Below are 13605 nucleotides of genomic sequence, written 5' to 3'. Positions count from 1 at the left end.
GAAAATATAATAACATTAAGTTCACTTTTAAACTTAATTTTAAAAAAATTATCGAAGCAATGTATTCACATGGTTCAACACAATAGGCTCCTGTTGACCCTCTTCAGATAATTAAAATATTGTTAACAATTCACCCACTCGCGCAGCACCACAGGCATATACTACGTCTTCCAGATCACCACCCACTGTTTTGATACTGCTTTTAACTGTAGCTGGTTAACAAAACGGGAAAGAATACTTCATTCCTTCATTCCTTCTGCAAGTATTTACTGTGAGCCATTAGGCTGGGCTTTATTGGAGTCACCGGGGAGGGCGAGGAATTAAACAAGGTCCCTTCTGGCTGAGCTCACCTCCCAGCGGCAGAGCCGGACGGAGAGCCGGGGGCTAAGTCCCAGGAAGGAAAATAGGGCAGGATGCGGGGTGAGGGTGATGGGAGGGGGTTGTCAGTGGTCAAGAGAGATCCTTCTGAGAAAGTGACATTGAGCCGAAAACTAAATAAAATTTTGGGAGCAATTTGCTGGGGGAGGAACTACACCTGTGGGTTGTGGAGCAGCTCCTCCCCCGCAAGCTTAACGAGCACGAGGGTCAGGATTCTTAGCTCCTCTCGGCCTGCTGCCCGCCCCTCACCGCCCCCGGCTCCCTCTCTTCCCAGGGCGCTGCCCCTTCCGGGGAGCGAGTGTGTGAGTGCGCGCGTGTGTGTGTGTCAGTGTGTGTGTTGGGGCGAAGGGGTCCTTCCCCTCCCCGGGCCCCGGCTCCCCCTCCACTCCCACCCCCAGCGGCCCCCCCCCGGTGAGCGCGCCCACACCCCCATCCCCCATCCTTCCCCCTCCGCAGGAGGAACGCAGAGCCGCAGCCGCGGGGAAACGTAAAGTTTCTGCGGCTCAAAAGTGACGCACAAATTCTTTAAGAGCTCTTTGGCGGCGGATATCTAGAGATCAGACCATGTGAGGGGCCGAGAGTACAAATACGGCCGCGCGGGCGCCGGCGCCGGCACAGGCAGCGGCGCCCCGGTGCCTCGAGGGCGCGAGGGTCGCCCGCCTCGGAAGCCCCGGACCGGCCTCCGCGAACTCCCAGCAGGTGGGTCCGCTTTCCTTACGGCTTCTAATGCCCACTTCTCTCCCAAACTTCATCCCGCCCGGCCTCTCCGGGCACCGGCGCGGGGGCTCTGGGCAGGGTGGGCGCGCGCGGAATCGGCCGCGGGGACAAGGGGACGCGGGCGGGCGACCGGCTTGGAGCGCTCCTTCGTCCCCGGCTGCCCGGCTTCGGGTGGCCCAGTAGCCCAGGAAAGCCCTTCAGGACGGTCCTGCCGTCGGGAGGAAAAGTTGCTTTACTTTCAGCCCATGGCTTCTGTGTGCTCTTCACTGACGGCCATCGCGTGCAGGGGGCTGTGTGCAGGCGTCTCTGGGGGGAGAGTCCTGGTGGACGCAAATGCCCAAATACCTCGAGAAATCTCTGAATGACACCTAAGTGGGACGAGTCTCCGTGCGCTTGGGTAGCTTTCCCTGGCAGAGCCGATGCATGCTCAGTCATTCAGAATTTATGTGAAACCCAAAACTCCAGCGAGCTGTTTTACGTGGTTGAAGCTTGAAAAATGTGTACATTCAAATTTGCTTTTGAAAAGGCTCTCTGGAGCTAAAGAACACTAAGAAGCACATTTCTTTTTGCCCTGGGTCTTCTGAATAATGAATTTCTTTTTCAGTTGGGGTTCTAAAGAATTTCAGAGGGGTGGAATTTCTAAGAGTCAGACATTACAAAGGCTTGTGTGTATGTATTTTTATGATCAATTTTGTCCAGAAAAATGAACCAGGTCAATGGATTATTTATGAGCCTGCTAGCTCTCATCAGAGTAAGACAAGATCAAATATTTAATGTGTTTTGCCTTCAGTTACATAGGAAAAATGTCTAAGAAAGCAACATTGGGATTTGTGTTTAATGAAGTGGAGGGCGCCATGGCACATGGCTGTTTGGGTTTTGGGAGTGGAGGGAAACACACAGCTTTGACTCTGTCCCGTTGCTTGCTTTTGTGTGAAGCCACTGGTGCTCAAAGGTTCAGATTTTCCTACCGCAGACTCGGGTTGGGGTGGCCACTTCCAGCGTGGATGAGATGCAGGTTCTTATGGGGTTTGTGCAAGCTGTTTTGGGCACGGGTTCTCCTTTTTTTTCACTGAACCTGAGTAAGAGCAGGTTGCAACTGCTTCACAATTAATCAAAAGTCCCCTCAACACTCAGGTGATCCATCTAGGACATTTCAGAGATGTGACACCAGCACAGATATTCAAACCCATCTCTTTTAGTCTCCTTGCTTAAAAATATTTATACTAGGGGTGGGCGGTGGGGACGGGATAACATTGCAGTTTTAATGGAATCAGCAAAACCTCAGAAATTCCTCTTTGGGGAATTCTTAGAGTTGTCTGAGCATTTTGATGAAACTCGGAGAGGCATGTCAAAGAGTCACAAATGGGTGAGGTGACCGTGGAATGGGGTGCTTGGCTGGAGGGGGTTGTCTCTTATGGCAGGCTTGCAGAAACATCCTGGATGTGTCCCCCTCCAAAGAGAAATGCAGGTAATTCCAGACATTAAGCCAGTAAATGGCAGTTCTTCTCCTTCATACTCCTCGAATGGTATAATTTGGGAGAACAAAGGCAGGGTTGCCTGAAGAAGTTTTATTTTAATTTGGCTTAATGAATCAACAGGATATGGTCATGACTTGACTTTTTAAATAAAGATGCCTGGATGGCCAGAGGGAAAATTATGCAGTCATGTTTCTGTCAGTTTAAGAAGGTACCTCAGACCTTAATTATTCCCCGTCACAGATCAGCTCCTCTGGGTCTCGAGGTCCTCAGCTCTAAGTGAGGGGTGGGGGGCCCTGCCTAACATGATGTCCGCGTCCCCTCCACTCACTCTGTGACTGTGAGCCTAGCCTCTCTGCTTTAAGCAAACACGAGTTGAAATGATGGTGCAAAATGCCTGGGGGCCAGGACTCTCTACCCAGATGTTTCCGTCAGATTAGGGTCCTCTGGGGACCCCCGGCTTTCCCTCTAAGGCAGAGGCTTTGCGCACTGACATGCACAAGTTAAGTCCTGCACCTCAACCCTGTCCAGCTGACAGGAGCCTGAGTTCCTAGACTCCTCGAATCCCCTTTGCAAACTGCCCGGGGTGTGGGGCAGGAGAAGCAGCCCCCAGCCTGTAGAGATTTGGGCTGGGCTGGTTTTCTTTGCAGTCACTGAGCTGTTGCCAGTGGGCTGCACTCCACTGAGGTTGGTGTTGTTCCACCGGACAGGCTTGGGAGTGGAGTCAAAGGTCTGATAAAGCGTCCCGTTTCTCCGTTCCTCAGGCAAGTGATGCCGACTCACCTGCTCCTGTGGGGAATCCCATTTCTGGGCTTAACCGGGCCAAATAGCACCCTAAGGAAAGGGAACTGCCATCTTTCTAGGAGGGAAAGATGGAAAATAGACCCAGGTGGAAAATAGATGAAACGTAGCATTTTAAAGAACCCTGGCATAAATGACTTACCCTGGTCAGAGGGTGACCTGCTTTTCTAGGGTGGGCACGAGGCCCAACGTCGGCCAGCACAGCCCCCCATTTCTAGGTAGAGCTGACGAACTGACAGCTCTACCTGTCAGTAGAACTGAATCAGCGAACTGACGTGGGTCCACATGCAGAAATGATCTCTGAGTAAAGGCTCTGTGCAGGGGGCACTTCCTCCTGCCTGACCTTTGTCAGCTGTCAGCACCTGGAAAGATGAAGGCTCACTTACTGAACATCAACATTTTTGTAAACCACGTGTTTTCCCAGCCGGGTGTCTAATGGGGTGACGAAACGAGTGGAGATAAGGCCTGTGTGGGCAGAGGAAGTCCGGCTGCCTTATTTTGCTCTTTCCTTTGGCTCCCCTGGAACCTGGCAGCAGCTCCCTTGCTGCCACCCCAGCCCGGGACCAAGGGCACTTGATAGTGGGTATGTAAGCCCTAGGCTTTCTAAAAGCCAGGACAGGATAGTTCTCCATTAACCCCCAAAACTCCTGGACTGCAGAGTGAGGGATGAACCCCAGCGACGTGGAGACACGGAGGTGGTGTCCCAGGGCCAGCTCGACTGCCAGGGTCCCCAGGCACTGGCAAGTGGCATGGGGAAGGTCTCCTGGAATCCTGAGGTCCAGTTCTTCGTGTCATTATTTGAGGTAGGAAGGGAAGAGGTAGGGGCTGTGACGAGGCCGGTGGCAGACGTGGGAGAGCCACCTGTGTGCCCTGGGCGAATCCAGAGCCGGAGCCTGGTAGGTGGGCTCAGTGAGAGGGAGCCAGTCAGCGGGCCTTTGCCTTCTCGTGTTATCGTGTGGTCTTTCGGGGCATATTCAAGGAAAAAGAAGATGGTATTTCCTTTGCTATGGAGCTGCTGCACGAAAATAAGATAAACTGATTTTTTTCCCTCTAACTAAGGGATTCCCTAGAATTAGGGAAGGGTAGAGCTGGAAGGGGCCTCTCTGGGGAGCTGCTCCGAGTCCTCCGTGGCTTGTTGAAGTTCCCCCATGGCCCCGAGTTCCAGGCCAGGCCTCGAACTTGAGTCTCCTGCGCATCTGTTTTTTTCTCTCCGCTGGGTGTGTTGTTTTAAACGCTAAATTAGCTGGCTCTTTTCCTTGTTTCAGAGGAGAGGAGCTGGGGCAGGAAGGAAAGGGGAGGGAAGAGACGGTGAGAGAGGAGATATGCTATTCCAGGCAGCAGGGAGGTTTGACTGACTGGAGGGGTTTCCCAGCTCGTCCGAGGGCTAGAATTATTTTTCTCCCCCCAATTTTTATTTTATGATTTAAAAAAAAATTTTATTGGAGTATAGTTGACTTAACAATGTTGTGTTAGTTTCAGGTGTACAGCAAAGTGAGTCAGTTATACATACACATATATCCAGTCTTTTGTTTTTAGATTCTTTTCCCATGTAGGCCATTACAGAGTATTGAGTAGAGTTCCCTGTGCTCTACCTTAGGTCCTTATTAGTTATCTCTTTTATATATAGTAGTGTGTATATGTCAATCCCAATCTCCCAATTTATCCCTCCCTCCTTTACCCCCTGGTAATCATAAGTTTTTGTTTTTTTTATAACATCTTTATTGGAGTATAATTGCTTTACAGTGTTGTATTAGTTTCTGCTGTGTAACAATGTGAATCGCTATATATATACATATAACCCCATATCCCCTCCCTCTTGCATCTCCCTCCCACCCTCCCTATCCCACCCCTCGACCATACCACCCTGAACGTGCCCAATCCCATCTCCCCCCAGGTTTTTGTTTGTTTGTTTGTTTTTGGGGTTTTTTTGTTTGTTTTTTTTTTCCCCCCCAGTTTTTAATTTTGAAATATTTCAACTGAAAAGTTGGCGAAGTGGCCCAGCGAAGCTTCACCAGTTGTTAACATTTTGCCACATTTGGGCCTGAGCTTTCTCTCTAATTAGACACATATCTAATTTTTACACATGTTAACATATCTATAACTTGATACATTATGTATAATATGATATAACTAATGTAATAATGATACTATATATATATGTACATATATATAATTTTGTTGTTGAACCTGTGAGAATTTGCAGATATCCAAATACTTCACCCCTGGATACTTTAGCTCATGTCTCCTAAGAACAGGGACATCCTCCTACATGACCAGAGCCCCATAATTATCACATTTGGAAAACTTAACATTGATAAAATATTTTATAAAATATACAGCCCATATTCAGATTTCCCTCACTATCTCAGTGATGTCCGTTTTAGCTCAGAGGGTTACGTTTTGAGACCATCAGATCCTAGGGATGGGAAGTTACCTCGTGCCCTCATGTCAGTGCATCTGAGAACTAGATCAATTCTGTGTAATGATGAACTGATTTTTCATGAATGTTCCCGAACCATGTGGGTGTGACACATTGTAAAGCACATTTCAGAACTTGACCTAAGAGCATAGGCACCTTTGAGCAACGTTACCCAAGTCACAAACAGCTTGTGGCTGCAGAGGTGGCCCCCATCCCCCGCCCTACTCCGCTGCTGGACCCCATCTCTCCCCTCATTTAGTTCTCCCCCTCCCTGCCCCACCCAGAGAAATGGGCCTGGTTCCCCCTTCCTTTCCTCTTCACTCACATTGTATCTAATTCCACTTGGAGTCCCTTTCTCCTCCCCTTCTCGTCCCTTTCTCCTCCCCTTCTCTCTTCCACCAGCTGCCACTGGTAAATCTGCCCTCATTTCATAACACCCTCTCCCTGGGGCTGGTTTTCTCTCTCTCCCGTCTCTCCCTCTCTTGGCTTCCGTTGTGGGTCTAATCATGTCTGTTTCACACAGAAGTAGTCTTAGTAATATACCTGTGTTAAGGAAAAGAAAAATCTGTGTTTAGAAATGCTCCCATGTTTTTTTAAATCTTGATTTCTATTTATTGCATAAATTGCATTATAACAATAAAAGAGTATTTAGAAGGTGTAAGTGATACTCCTTGTTCTTTTTTTTCTTTCTTTTTTTAAAGGAGACTAACTTTTTTTTAATGATTTTTTTTTTTAATTTATTTTTTGGCTGCGTTGGGTCTTCGTTGCTGTGCAGGCTTTCTCTAGTTGTGGGGAGCAGGGGCAACTCTACTCTTCCTTGCGGTGCGCGGGCTTCTCATTGCGGTGGCTTCTCCTGTTGCAGAGCACAGGCTCTAGGCACACGGGCTTCAGTAGTTGTGGCACATGGGCTCAGTAGTTGTGGCACACGGACTTAGTTGCTCCACGGCATGTGGTATCTTCCCAGACCAGGTTTCAAACCCTTGTCCCCTGCATTGGCAGGCGGATTCTTAACTACTGCACCACCAGGGAAGCCCGGTACTCCTCATTCTGCCTAATCTAACACATCACCTGTTCGAGTTTCCCAAGCCTATTTCCTGGCCTTGTCCATGTTGAAACAGAGTGAAGGCAGTTTTGTTTTCTGCAAAAAGTTGTAAATTGTGTAGTTAAATGTAATAAGGGATCTGTGTCCTCAACTTCTAAAGGCACCTCCACAGATTCTATACACAAGCCTCTCTACCTCCTTATCCTTCTCTCCTTAAATTTAGTTTTCCTCAGGAACCAGGAAGAATGTTAAAATAAACAACTTCTAATCAGTTTAATTGTCACCTCCCACCGCCTTTTGTAGTACTTAACAATGCTGTGTTCTACAGCTTGCATGTTAGGTGTTTTTGTATTTTAAGGTTAAACTAGGATTTTGTAAACTAGGTTAGGAAGTTAACCACCATTTACAACATTTCTTTCTGTAGGTAGAAAATATATTGCAAGTTCCAAACAAACAACTCACAAATGAATGTTTGGAACACAGACCTTTGACAGGCATGCCTGCTGGTACTTGTTTCAAAGTCTAAAAGCACAACCTGGGCTCTACTTTAATCCTAGACATGTCAGTCTTTTGCAATCCAGAGTTCATTAAAATTATTGTTGTGACAGTCCTCCCTCGGCCCCCGAGATGCACAGCAGATCTTCCTAATGGGTGAGGAGGGAGGAGGGGCAGCCCCCTGAGATTGGGACCCCGGGAAGAAAGAGTAGAGCCTCACCTGAGGCTTACACCTGCCAGCATGGCAGCTGTGGTTCCCTGGGTCCCGTGCCCAGGAAACCTGAAATAGACCCTCTGTGCTGGGAGCTGTGCAGTGCACACACCGGTCAGCAAGTATTTGAGTACAGAATGTATGAGCCATGGCCCCTGCTTCCAGGGGGATGCAAATCAACTAGACATAAAAGGATAACTAATGATACTTGAAAATCAGTGAGGAATGACAAATGAGTAGAGAGAGATCATCTTGGGCTGGGGTGGTGAGAGAAAGCTACATGGCGGGGGTGGATAGAAACTTAAGCCATGCCTGGAGGATGCAGGATGATTAGAGGGAGAGAAGGGGCAGGGTGGAGATGTACTGGGCATGCTCAGTGGCCCACCTGCCCCTAGTAACCTGGGGTACTTGTTAACAATGCAGCACCCACATGGATCTCTTTATTAGAATCTCCGAGAGAGCAGCCCAGGAATCTGCTGTTTACAAGTTTCCCAGTGACTCCAAGCCACTGATTGAGAGGAACAAGCAAGAACCAGTGAGGGCCCATGGAAGGGGATGGAGGCTGTAGCTTCTGGCTCAAGTGGCCCACTTGTGCTGTGGGCTACGAATCACTTAGCCTTGTGGGCCCCAGTTTCTCGGACTGGGGTGAGGAGTAGAAAAGCAGAATGGGTTGCATATATGTGGTGGCTTAGTGGCCATCAACTCACTGTCATTTATTGATGCTTTCCATGTGCTAGACAATGAGTTAAGTGTTTGTCATACGTTTATTTAATTTCCACAACCACCTTTAGGAAGCAGGAATTTTAAGGGTCTGCTGTCACACATGGGGAAAGGGAAGCTCAGAGAGGTTAAGCAACCTGCCCAAAGTCACACAGCCAGTAAGTGATGGGTCTGGGGTTCCAGTGCAGATCTGTGCAACAGGAGAGCCACGGATTGTGGACACACAAGGACTGTTAAAAATGATGCCTCAGGAAGGTAGTTAGTCTAGGTTTTCCTGTTCATGTTCACTACAGCAGGGCTATTTATGCCTATCTATGCCAGATCCACTTCTTTTTATTAAAGTCAAAATAAATAATCCATTGTACTTTTGCCCAGCCTCTGGAGTGATCTCAACCCCAGCACAAATGGCTAATCCTCTAAATTTTACACCCTGTGTGGTGAGAAGCTCGAAGCTATCCTCCTCCAGGGAAAGTTCTGGATGGAGACCCTTTTCCTTTCTCATGGTAACTGGCCCAAATGGCCCTGAGGATTATAGCCTATTTAATTCCTCTCCAAAAAATTAAACTGTCTCATACAAGGCACTCTTTGGATAAGGAGATGGCTGTGATAGTGGAGTTCATTTCTGTCCCTTACGTCCAAAAAACAAGGAGATTTTCTCTACTCTCTCTGTTCAGATCATGAAGTCTCTATTTTGTTTGAAAGGCGAGTAGGAGTCCCATGGCTTATGACCCTCAGAGAACTCAACGGTCCCTTCAACAGGTACAAATACAAGCCACCATTTTTGCACTGTGAAGACATGAGCCAGAAGCAGCGAAAATCCAGGGTCCTGTGACAGAAGCTGTGCAATAGCAACAAAAGGAAGACCTTTAAAACCCAAGGGCAACTTGGAAGCTAAAAATGCAAGGTATCTGAACATGCTGCGTCAAGTCAGCGGAAATCTTGGTTTACAACAGGTTGTGTGGCAGCACTTGGAAGCAGCACCAGCCTCTCCCTTGTTCTGCATGCTGGTGTTTTCCTCCCAGTCATATTTTGGCCTTGTACCATAAACTTCATGAAGGCAGGACTGAGCCTGCCTTGTCTGCAAGAGCCTAGCACATAGTAGGCAGACAGTATGTGTCTGCTGAATTAGTGCCAATCCGTGGCAGAGGGCCAGGTTCAGTGTTTACTGCATTACAGGCACCAGGACTCTGTAACTCCTATCATCCTTGGTGTCTTGGGAACTTTAGACTCCCTCTGAATAGAGAGTGCCAATTACCACTTGGGTATATGACCTATAATTAATCTTATCTCAGTGGTAAACCCATAATTCATGTTGGTTTTGGGGGGGGTTTGTTTTTTGGTTTTTGTGGGGTTTTTTTTGAAAATGAAAATTGAGTGTCCTGAGAAATGAACTCACTTTGATATGGACACATGAAGTCAAAGTACAAAATGTCTATAGTGTTTCTGCTTAGGATGTGCTGAGGCATCAAACAGACAAGAGGGTCACGGGCATTTCCAAAGGGCTGGGTGGTTTCATGACTAATCACTGTAATTACATGCTTGTTCAGATACTGGTTCCCCTGGCTACAGAGACCAAGTTTGTGCAAAGAGGAATGGAGATTTGATCAGGAGAAGTTTAAGTAGAAACAGTCCTTTTTACTGGGGGGTGGGGGGGAGATGGAGTGAATTAGCCCACTCCCTGGGCTAATACGAGCATTCTGTCAAGTGCATCACTGCTCGGCCCCTCGTGTGCGGACCCCTGGGGGATGAGCCTCCTGCGTGTCAAGCTGTCATCCTACCATGGAGCTGGGTGACGTGCATAGCCCCACCCACAGCTGGTCACCTGCTCAGCCCAGGAAAATGGCATACATTCAAGGTGCACAGGGAGGCTTCTGGGGCTGTTTCTGGCCACGGAGAAACTCAAGTCTGCATGGAAGAGGACACAGCTGTAATATTGGACTCATTTGCAGTCTCTCTACCCAGCAGGATAAAAATACCTTTTAAAAAAGAAAGCTTTCAAGACAACATTCTTAGAAAGCAACCTTCTTAACATCTCTTCCTTCTATATTCCTGGGCCAGCTTGCTCTCAACTATTGCTATCTGCTGGTCTCAGTAGGAAAAGTTGGTCAGTGCTCTGTAGAATCAGGAAAATGGGAAAGGAGTCTGGATCCACAGGCAGCATCCTGCAGGCAGAAGGGAACCCAGGCCCGGCCATCTGCTCCTGGATGACAGATTAGTCTTTGGGAGGAGCTTTCTTCTAATAGGCAGAGGAGTGATTTGAAGAAAAGGAGACGTGCATCTCCTGCCTGTTCGGTGGCTTCGTGTGGCTGTAACTTATCTATTTGTACCCCGGGTTCTATGATTGGGGCAGGAGCCCAATAAGAGAAACCCAGAAAGCACAGCTGGATGGAGAGAGACCAGCCTCAGGGGAGAGGCAACCTGAAGTCATGATTGGGCTAAAGGACCCTCTGAACAGGTTTTCTTATGACTTGGGCTATTTCAGCTGTTGATGATTTTTTTTTTTTTTTTAATGCTGAGGGATATTTTAGGAAACAAGACCTTTTGTAATGCTCAGCAAAAATAGTCTGGTGTATTATTCTTCTAGGAGTTGCTTATAACAATTGCCGAGAAATCAAGATCAAATACCTTGGGGGCTGAACCTCTGAGAACCCTGAAGAACATACATTGCCCAACCAAAGTTCACCAGCCCACACACATTTTTCAACTTCCTGCAGAGTGCCCCAAGGGAGGAAGTAAATGAAATCTAGAAAAATTCACACGACTCTTGCAGCAGGAGGGTGACGGAGCCACTGTATGGCTAAACGTTTATTCCCCCGCCAATGTATTCTTCAGAGATGGGTGATGTTTCCCTTCTAGAGACTGTGGTGGACATGCCAGAGAAAGGGTGGGTGATACAGTTGCTCTTTGAGCTTCAATTTAAATGAGAGGAAAGCTGCAGTATTAAAGATGGGAAGATGTTCCTACAGAAAATTTTGGGTAAAATTTTGAAGGTGGAAAAAGAAAGACCAGGGAAGGGGGCCCTCGGTCACAGGCAGGGTCTGTCAGCTGGGTGCCGTCTGACCATCCGCACGTGGTAAAGCTCTATTTCTGCCATCTGGTCTGCAAGTTCTTCACTGTTTAATGTGGAAAACATGCCATTGATATAGGCTGGAGGGAAGTACAGAGGCCTTCTTCAAACAACACAACCAGAGACTGCCAAGTTCAGGTTTAATTTAGCTGTGTATTTAAATATATTGACAACTCATCTCTCTCAAAAACAAAAACAGAAACACCTTAAAATAAAAATCCCTTAGCCTGGGCTTCCCTGGTGGCGCAGCGGTTGAGAATCTGCCTGCTAATGCCGGGGACGCGGGTTCGAGCCCTGGTCTGGGAAGATCCCACATGCCGCGGAGCAACTAGGCCCGTGAGCCACAACTACTGAGCCTGCGCGTCTGGAGCCTGTGCTCCGCAACAAGAGAGGCCGCAATAGTGAGAGGCCCGCGCACCGCGATGAAGAGTGGCCCCCGCTTGCCGCAACTAGAGGAAGCCCTCGCACAGAAACGAAGACCCAACACAGCCAAAAATAAATAAGTAAATTAATTAATTAAAAATGCAACTGCAGGAAAAAAAAAACTTAAAAAAAAAAAAAAATCCCTTAGCCTAGTAAATGGTACCTTATGGTGGATGAGAGGATGTGTGGTTATTTTAAAAGTCCGTCAAGTCTAGTTGAGGTCTCAGGGAACGGGTGGGGGCAGGGAAGGCTGGACAGCAGCATAAAGATAAGCAGAACAGGTTTTTATCTAGATCACTCTGTCAGAAATTCATATCCTTCTATGGGTCATGTTTGCCTCCTTGAACCCGGGATAGGGTCGGGGGCGGGGGCCAGTTAGATAGGGTGGAACCCAGGACACCTACCTCACCCCGTTAACACGCGCACACACACACCCTCGCTACATAGAGATGGTTTCTCTCTTGTTGCTGTGATATTTTTGGCATCAATCAATCCCTTTAAAATGTTTATTTTCTACTTTACCGAAAGAAACTACCCAGTAAACATGAAACTCTAATTAGTTGCATCCCCTGTGTTCATTTCTGATCCTTGCCAATATTTATGTGCATAGTCATCAGTGTGAATCTACATACTTTGTGTTCTAATTTTTCACTCACTACATTTTTGTCCCCACATTTCCACACGTGGATAGTTAAGTTGTAGTCATCGAAAGCCCCACCAGGGTAGGAGACATACACTCACATTTTTTATGAGCTACCAGTTCCTAGCCAGCCTCCTACTGTTGGATTTGGAGGATTAGTATCAGATCTTTGCAGTTATGAAGAGCAGTAGCAGTATCCCTGGACATCTTTTCCTAGAAAGGTATAATGTGATTTGAGCTAAGCAGAAACAAAGTTCAAGCCCAGAAGAATGAAGTTAGCTAGAAGGTCCTGGCTCCTTACTACTTTATAACAGGCCATAGGTTTAAAGTCCGAAAGGGCTCGGATTTCTACCCCATGTTTGACATCTCAGGGAGCTGAGCTGACTTCCCTGTACCCTGGCCCACAGCAGTGACATGAAGGCACGGCAGCCCTGAGGCATGTGGGGGCAGAGACACCAGTCACACTGGTATGTGTAACCTCCACGCTCTTCTCTCTGGCTCTTCCAGCGTGGATGAGAGGTGACCCTGCCTGCCCACTGTTGCAGAACACAAGTGGATTAGCCTCAGGAGTTGCTGGGGAGTGGCAAGAAGAATGAATGGTGAGCAGCAGTGACATTTAAGGCTCAGTGGGACTTGCAGAGGCATGATGGGAATGCAGAAAGGCAAGGCACAGACGGACTGGACACAGCTGGAGGCAGCTAGAATCTGCCCAAAGGTTTCTCAGAGCTGGGCTCCAGGAAGAGTGAAAAAGTCTACAGCTAAGGAGCTAGGGGTGCCTCACAAAGGGTGGCCTCTTCATCTCTTTCCTATGCTCTCTTCCTTTTTAAGTCACACCTATAGTTTATATAAAATATGCTTTGAGTGTTCAGTTTAAATGATGGAGAGGACTGTCCTTATCTATTTGCAGCCAGAAACTGCTTCTTTGTTACTCTTTTCCCAGCACAGCATCCAAGACAAAGTAAGTGCTCTGCGAAACTGTTGAAGTGAAGCTTTGTTCTTCTGAGTCACTGGTAAACTCCAGGGTGGGATTCCAGTCCCTCAAATTGAGGTCAATACTTTGCTCTTAATAGAGCCTAGGCAAAACCTTGGTTATTTGCTATTTTTGTTGTCCTGTTGTTTTGTTTTTTCCTTTTCAATTACTTGGTTGTGATTTGATACCTTGCATAGGATGAAAAATGTAGTTGATTTTACTTTACTTTAAAACTTTTTTTGATAGG

Source organism: Balaenoptera ricei, chromosome 20 (assembly GCF_028023285.1).
Source record: "Balaenoptera ricei isolate mBalRic1 chromosome 20, mBalRic1.hap2, whole genome shotgun sequence".
In the NCBI taxonomy this organism is placed as follows: Eukaryota; Metazoa; Chordata; class Mammalia; order Artiodactyla; family Balaenopteridae; genus Balaenoptera; species Balaenoptera ricei.
This window is presented reverse-complemented; position numbering follows the sequence as displayed.